This window comes from Psammomys obesus, unplaced genomic scaffold (genome assembly GCF_907164565.1).
Source record: "Psammomys obesus unplaced genomic scaffold, mPsaObe1.curated_primary_1811, whole genome shotgun sequence".
Lineage (NCBI taxonomy): Eukaryota > Metazoa > Chordata > Mammalia > Rodentia > Muridae > Psammomys > Psammomys obesus.
In genome coordinates, this window is record NW_026596088.1 from 9,517,374 (window position 1) to 9,524,744 (window position 7,371).

Below are 7,371 nucleotides of genomic sequence, written 5' to 3' on the forward strand. Positions count from 1 at the left end.
CTTTCTTTCTTTCTTTCTTTCTTTCTTTCTTTCTTTCTTTCTTTCTTGTTTTTTGAGACAGAGCTTCTCTGTGTAGTCTTGGCTGCCCTGGGACTCACTCTGTAGACCAGGCTGGCCTCAAACTCACCTGCCTCTGCCTCCCAGAGTGCTGGGATCACAGGCATGCACCACCGTACCCAGTTTCACAACAAGATCTTCAACCCTGATGGGGACGATGAAACTTGGGTCTGTTCATTCTTTATGGAAGGTGAGGCATGAGGAATACAGAGCACCAAATCTCTCCTATCCCCTTAGCTGCTTCTACACACACAAGGGTGTAGCCTGCTGCTGTTTGGGTCAGGTCTTTCTGTCTCTGGAGCCTCTGATCCTGCCTCCCACTTGGACTCACTGCAATTCTATGGTAATATGGGGAAGGACAAGCGTGGCAGTCTCCTGTCCCAGTTCATTAACTAGAAACGTGTCTTTGGGTTGTGACCCAGGCAGGAAAAGGGAGTCGGGTAGACCTCCGTGATTACTTTCAGTCCTGAAAGGAATGTCTGTGTCTTCAAGGCTTCAGAGAAGGAGCGACTACCTGTGGAACAGAGGCCATGGTCCATCCAGCAAACACAGGTTGAGCTTCTCATGGGCTTCAGACCCTGGACTGAGGCCTGGGCTCTAACAATAAACACAACTTCACACATAAACATTTGTTTGTATAGAAAGGTTGTGTATCAGGGACCTTTCTCATTGCTGGGACCAAACACCTGACAGAAACAGCGTAATGAAGAAAGCATGGCCCTCATGGCAGACAAGGAGTGGCTGCAGGAGAGGGAGGCTGACCTCTGGCATGTGGGTAGATCAGGAAGCAGAAAAGAGCAAACATGGGCACTCACCTGGAATTTATCTATTTACTTACTTGTGTGCACGCGCGCACACACATACTTGTACACACATTCTAAAGTCCATGTATAGAGGTCAAAGGACAACTTTATGGAGTCAATTCTCTCTTAACTTGATGCAGATTCTCAGGATGAACTAAGGTCATAAGGCTTTCGTGGCAGGAGCTTGCGCCCACCAAGGCAGTCTCACTCACCCTCTTTCTCACCTTATATTCACTCTGGAATCCCAGCCTGTGGGCTGACGCCACAGATTCAGGGCAAACATCCTTCCTCAGTTAATGGAAACACTTGCAGACATGCCCAGAGGTGTGTCCCAGCAACACCCTAGGCGTTTTCTTTATCTGATCAAGCTCACACTCAAAATTAAACGTTGGGGAGTGGCAGATCGGTCATCAGAAATAACAAAGCAAAGGATCTGAGGGAAGACAAAAGCAAAACAGTGAGTAGTTTAGCTATGAAGCCCAAACAATTATCTCAAGGAGGTGGGGGTGAGGTGGGGGGGGGGGGGGGGAGGTAGTTGGAAGGTGCTGTAGCTGTCCTCTCCTGAGGGCCTCAGGACTTGGTGGTTTAAGTAGAACATGATGCATTCTGTTCTGGCCCCCTACTGCTAAAAGTATACCTGAAACAAGCCATCCCACACTTAGTGTCTGAAAGACAATTAAGACTTAATGGTATTCATTGAGTCTGTAGTTAGGCCCTGGGCAAGAAGAGCTGAGGTTGCCTGGCCTGGGGGCATGGCTGGGAAGGTTGCCAAAGATTCTAATGGCAGAAGCTCATGCCATCTAGCTCCTTCACTCAGAGGCCTGTCTCTTGGGATGGAATAAGGCAAAGGGTGTGCTTGGCTGTGACTTAAGATTCTGTCGGTCCTAGAGACTTGTGATTCTTCTCAACATGGTGGCCTTAGGGTGGTTAGACTCCTTCATGCGACTGTCATGTCCTCATGCTGTCCGTGAGGGTGAGTGAAAGGTGCTCAGGTAGAAGCTGTCACACAGAACCCTTTCTTCCGCCCTTTATATAATGAGAGTGGAAGGGGATATATTTCTAACCTTTTCATGGCAGGAGGATAAAAAATGTTTATGTTTACACTTCAGTGTCTCTGCACTATTGTTATTGCACATGGAAAGGTCTGTATTCCTCCGAGCTTATAGCAGAGACTCCAATCCCACCTTGAGAAAGCTCTCCAGGTGTATTTACACCAAAAGCCTACTTCAATTAATCAATTCTAATGCTCCAATTACTCAGCTTATATTTTCAGACACTCTAATAAGCACCACAAATGAATGGGAATTAAGCGGATGGCGCAGCACTCTCCCTGTTAGGAAGACCACAGTCGGTTTCCTGAGCAGCCGCTGTCTCCGCCGTCTCTGTGAGACGAACTTCCTCTTCTCGATTCTGCTTCGGCACTGGAAAGTGTTTCCGTGGGGTCCGGGTGGGATTGGAGCAGGTGAGGAAGCTTTCTCGGACTTGTACCGGCTGCTGTCAAGACACTTTGCAAATGAAGATGAGGAGGGGTCTAGGTCCATCCTCTCCCCCCCATGTAGGCTCTGGTAACTAAACAATCTGTGCCTTAGTTTACCCATTCGTAGAGTAAGCGGAATGGCTTGGTCTTCTCTAAGATCTAAGAGGTGTTTGTAATCATAGGAGTATTTGCAAAAGGAAATTTTCTAGCCTGGGCACCCGCAGCGAACATCACCACAACAGTCATGTTCCTGTGAATGACCCTGACCTTCAAGAAACATTCTGTGCTGGAATGTCATCCTAGCCACATGGGAGGGGAGATGAAGACATGCTTATGAGCTAGGGGTGCAGGGGAGATGGCTCAGTAGATCAAAGCACTTGCCACACAGGCATGACTTCAAATCCCCAGACCCTACACAAAAGCCGAGCACAGCAGCGCTCCTACCTTCCCAGTGCCCCTATGGAGGTAGGTGGGCGGCAGGCTAGGCAGATCCCCAGAAGCCTGTGGGCCTCCTGACCTGGTGATCACAGTGGGAAAAAACGTTACAAGAGAGTGATGCTGCCTCAAATGAAGTAGAAGATGAGTGTCAACATTTGAGGTTGACCTCTGACCTCCACATGCACAATAAGTGGAGTGTGCTCACACCACACACACACACACACACACACACACACACACACACACACACACACACACACGAGAGAGAGAGAGAGAGAGAGAGAGAGAGAGAGAGAGAGAGGGGAGGGTGTCGCGCGCGGCCTTTGCCGATAAGGACGACGCAACAACCGAGGATTTCTTCAGCGGCAAGTTTATTGTACAGCTCTTTCTTGCAGATGGTGAAGGACCCAAACCCTTGGCAGCGCCCCGTTTAAATAGCCAGCAAGGCGACCTGTCCGTCTGTAAGTGGTGCTCTGCTCGAGTCCTCATCAGTATATGGCTGGCAATTGGATTGCAGCCTAAACCCTCATCAACATAAAGCTGCGCATGCGTAAAGCGCAGGGCAATGCTGACAAGAAGCGCGAAAATGCTGGCAAGAAGAACCAGGAAGCAGGAAGCCGGCGCCATCTCGTAATGGCGGGAGCGGCTCCCGACAGGAGGGAGGGAGGGCGGGGGAAAAGAGAGGGGGAGAAAAAGAAAGGAGTATGTAAGAGGGCAAAGGTTTGTAGTTCAGCGGTAGAGGACTTAGGTTGCATTTGGTAGGCTTGAGATCAGTCCCCAGCACCACGAATAAGCAAAGCAACCAGCCTCAAACAACCATGACCATAACAAACCCCTAAAACTGAAACACAAAACTAAGAAAAGGTTAAACCTACCTTACACTCTACATTGTATGAATACATGCAGCAGTTCTTAACCGAGTCGTATTGAGGATTTGCTCCCTTCTGCAGGGCCCTGCTCCATTGTAACATTTGTTGAAAACTTTCCACATCAGCATGTAAAATTAGTTTTAGTACTTACACTGTTTTATTGTGGCTGCCTGCGTGATGTCGATGTAGAGGTTAAAGGGAAGCCTCAACTGTTGGCCTTCTCCTTCCACTTTCTTTGAGGCAGGGTCTCTATTTTGTTGCTTTCCCCACTGCGTTCTCCAGGTTAGCAGGCCCATAAACTTCTGGGGAATTCTCCTGTTCACCAGATAGATGCAGGAAGAGCTAGTAAAGTAAACCCCTTCAATAAACGCTGTGGTTGTTCCCGTTCTTTTTATGGGCAGTGCTAGAATGAGCAGCCATGTGCAGCTCTTGTGATAGCTCACTCTTCGTGTCAACGTGACTGGGCTCGGGGATGCTCAGACAGCTGACAAAACATTATTTCTGCCTCTGTCTCTGTCTCTGTCTCTCTTTCTGTGTGTGTGTGTGTGTGTGTGTGTGTGTGTGTGTGTGTGTGTGTGTAAGTGATTAGCAGATGGATCACATCCACGGATTGACTAAGGAAGCCTGCCTTCTCCAGTGGGTAGCAACCATGCCACCTGCTGAGGACTCAGAGCACAAGGACGAAGCCAAGGCAGAATCTGTCTCCAGAGCCGGGAGACTGGGAATCCAGGTTCTTGCTCCTCCGGACTGTTCCCCACGACAGCGGTCACTCCTGTTACTCTCCCACCTTTCTCGGCTCTTCAGCTTCGTACATCCGTGTTCTGCAGGGATTCTCATCCCACCAGTCACGGAAGCCAGTTCCCACCATCTGCTTATTACAAGTCTCTGCTTCTCTGGAGACCTTGACTAACACTGCGCTTCTACTCCTAGGCAGGGACATCTGAAGAATACCTTTCTACAAAGCAAGTTTGCTAGGTCAAAAGCCATGGGCCTTTTGTAATTCTGATAGGTATTGACAAATTTCTCATCATAGAGATTACACCAATTTATTGTTTGATGAATAATGCATAAAAGAGCTGCTCCCCCACACAGGATATCATCAAACTTTATAATTCTTCCCACTCTGATAAGGTGAAAATGGCGTTTCATTGTCGTTTTAAGTGGTATTTCTTTTTTGTGCAAAAACTGGCATCTTTTTTTTTTTTTAAAAAAACGTGCAGGAGTTCTTAGTATTGCTTTTCCTGAGAAAAACCTCTTTACAGGCTTCGAAAAGGCACAACTTAAAACATTGTGATAAATATTTTAAAGCTTGTCTGGTGGACCTCTCCAGTGTCATCGTTCTGGCCTCTCTCTCTCTCTCACACAGTTTCCAAAGTCACACAGTTGTCCTTAGCTAGACAGTGATTCTCACATCTCTATCACGCATCCCTTTATAGTTGTTTTGTAAAAAACAAAAATTGGGATAATTTATTCTGGAGGATTTAATACATGTATACAGCAAAATTTCATATCCTTCACCATTGTGTCTCCAACCATCCCCAAGCACACCCCTCCCAACTCTCTTTGTTTTGGTGACCCATTCAGTTCAGTTAGTGCTGCCTGCTCGGCTGTGGGTGTGGGGCCATCCACTGGAACATGGGAATCCTAGCATTGACCACACCGTCAAAGCATGATTCTCTCTCCTCCAGCGGCTTCCAACTGCCAACAACTCTTTAGTAAGGGGAGGGTCCTGGAAGGCGCCACCTCATCTAGGCTGGGGATTTGGCTGGCTTGATTGTGTTCTGGTCTTCTGCAGGCTGCCAGAGCAGCTGTGGAATTTTGAGTGTGGGAGGATGCCCTGCCTAGAAGACCTCTCACAGCCCCGCTTCCCATTCTCCGGCTCTCACATCTTAGAATAAGGACGGACAGCTGCTGGAGTGGCGCTTGCTAGCCACCAAATCGGTGTGTGTTTTCCACAAATATGGTTGGCAGAGAGAGTGAAGTGGCAGAGCTCTCCCTTTGACTCCTCCGTGCCATTTTGTCCAAAGCCTCAGGAAAGAGCTGCTCTTTATTTCATCCAAAGCCTTCTCTTTGTAGCACATTCTGTAAGCATTATGAGTTTTGTCAAAAGAAGAGAAACTCACGATATTTCCAGAAAAAAGACCAACATTGTCTGGTTTTATTGATTGGCCTCAGCTCCTTCCACCCACCATGATGCTAAGAAAGGCTCTTCTCAGCCTCCATGAGACCTTGCCTGGGGAGGAGCCGGGTATGGTAGATACCCACTTGACTCTAAGTCTTCGCTACTGGTTCGGTTCTCATCCGAGACGCTCTCCACAGGCATGTGTCTTCAATGCGCATTCCCCAGCTAGTGATGTTGGTTGGGGAGGGTGTGGGTATCTTCAGGAGGAGGAGGGGCTTAGCCAGAAGGATTGTGTCACCAAGGCAGGTCTAGCCCAGTAATACCCAGTAATCTTTGCTCCATGGTCTGCCATGGTGTGGATGGCCCCGACATCCTGCTCTCACTACCATGGGCAGCGCCTCTCCTCTGTGCCCTCTTCTGCTGTGATGGTCTGGAATGACCTGAAACCAAAGCAAAATAAATCTTTGCTCCTCGAGTTGCATCTGTGAGGCATTTTAGCCATGGTGACAAGGAAGTTGCTGACATCCATCCCCTTGTCAATGAGGCTAAGCTGAAGTCGTGGCCTTTTCTTTTCTTGTGTGGTATCTACGTGTGCGCATGGATACCCGTGTATGTGTGTGAGTGAGTGTGAGGAAACCGGAGGCAACATTGGGATTTCTCCCTCAGTTGCTCTCCACTTATTTATTTGTTTGTTTACAGCTTACAGCTTGCAGCCTAGAGCTTACAGCTTATAACTTATTAATGGGCTAGACTGACAGGATAGCCAGCTTCAGAGGTCTGCTGTCTCTTCCCACATGAACTGAGTTTACAGACACAAGACCGCCTGGGTGTGGGTGCTGGGGATCTGAGCTAGAGTCCTCCTGTTCGTACAGAAAGCATTTCATGGCGGACTATCTCTCTACCCCTAGCTATGTCCTTTGAGGCTACTGCTCTCCTGCCCAGTCAGGGACAGGCGACACCATAGTGACACTTCCAGGCGATCTTAGTGTCTGGTACCAACTGACTAAACTCACAACGGGTGGAAGTTTGGCTGGATTCTCCACTCTCTATGCACCAGATTCTGTGTTAGGAATATCTGTGACTTCCTGAAGCACAGCCCTTGGGCTCAGGTAACAAACACTAGAGCAAGCCAATAGGAAGTGGATGTTTGTAATATAATAGAGCAGGAACTGTAATATAATAGGGCAGGAAGGAAGCGCCCCAGTCCTACCTGGGGAGAAAGGGTCCGTGGAGGAGAGACGCCTTGCTGGAAATATGTTGGATATGATTTTACTGTCTGAAGACATTTGTTCTCATCCACCTGAGCCACCAAGCACGATGCAGGTTTCACCAAGGACCCACTAGGCACTGTGCTTGCTCCTAGAAGCAGAATGGGTGGTTGGCCATCTACAAATCCATATGCTGTATTTGATTGGCATACGGGGAGAGGCAGGGGTTATTTTAATTACCCGCCCTCTCCATCTTTTATCATGATAGCAAAATGGCAAGCAAAACCATTTGCTCACATTTCTCAAGAACAGTGACGGGGACCCCAAATCCTAAGCTCCAGTGCCCTGAGGAAGCTGTCCTGTCCCCACCTTTCACCTTCACCCTAGTGAGCCAAGG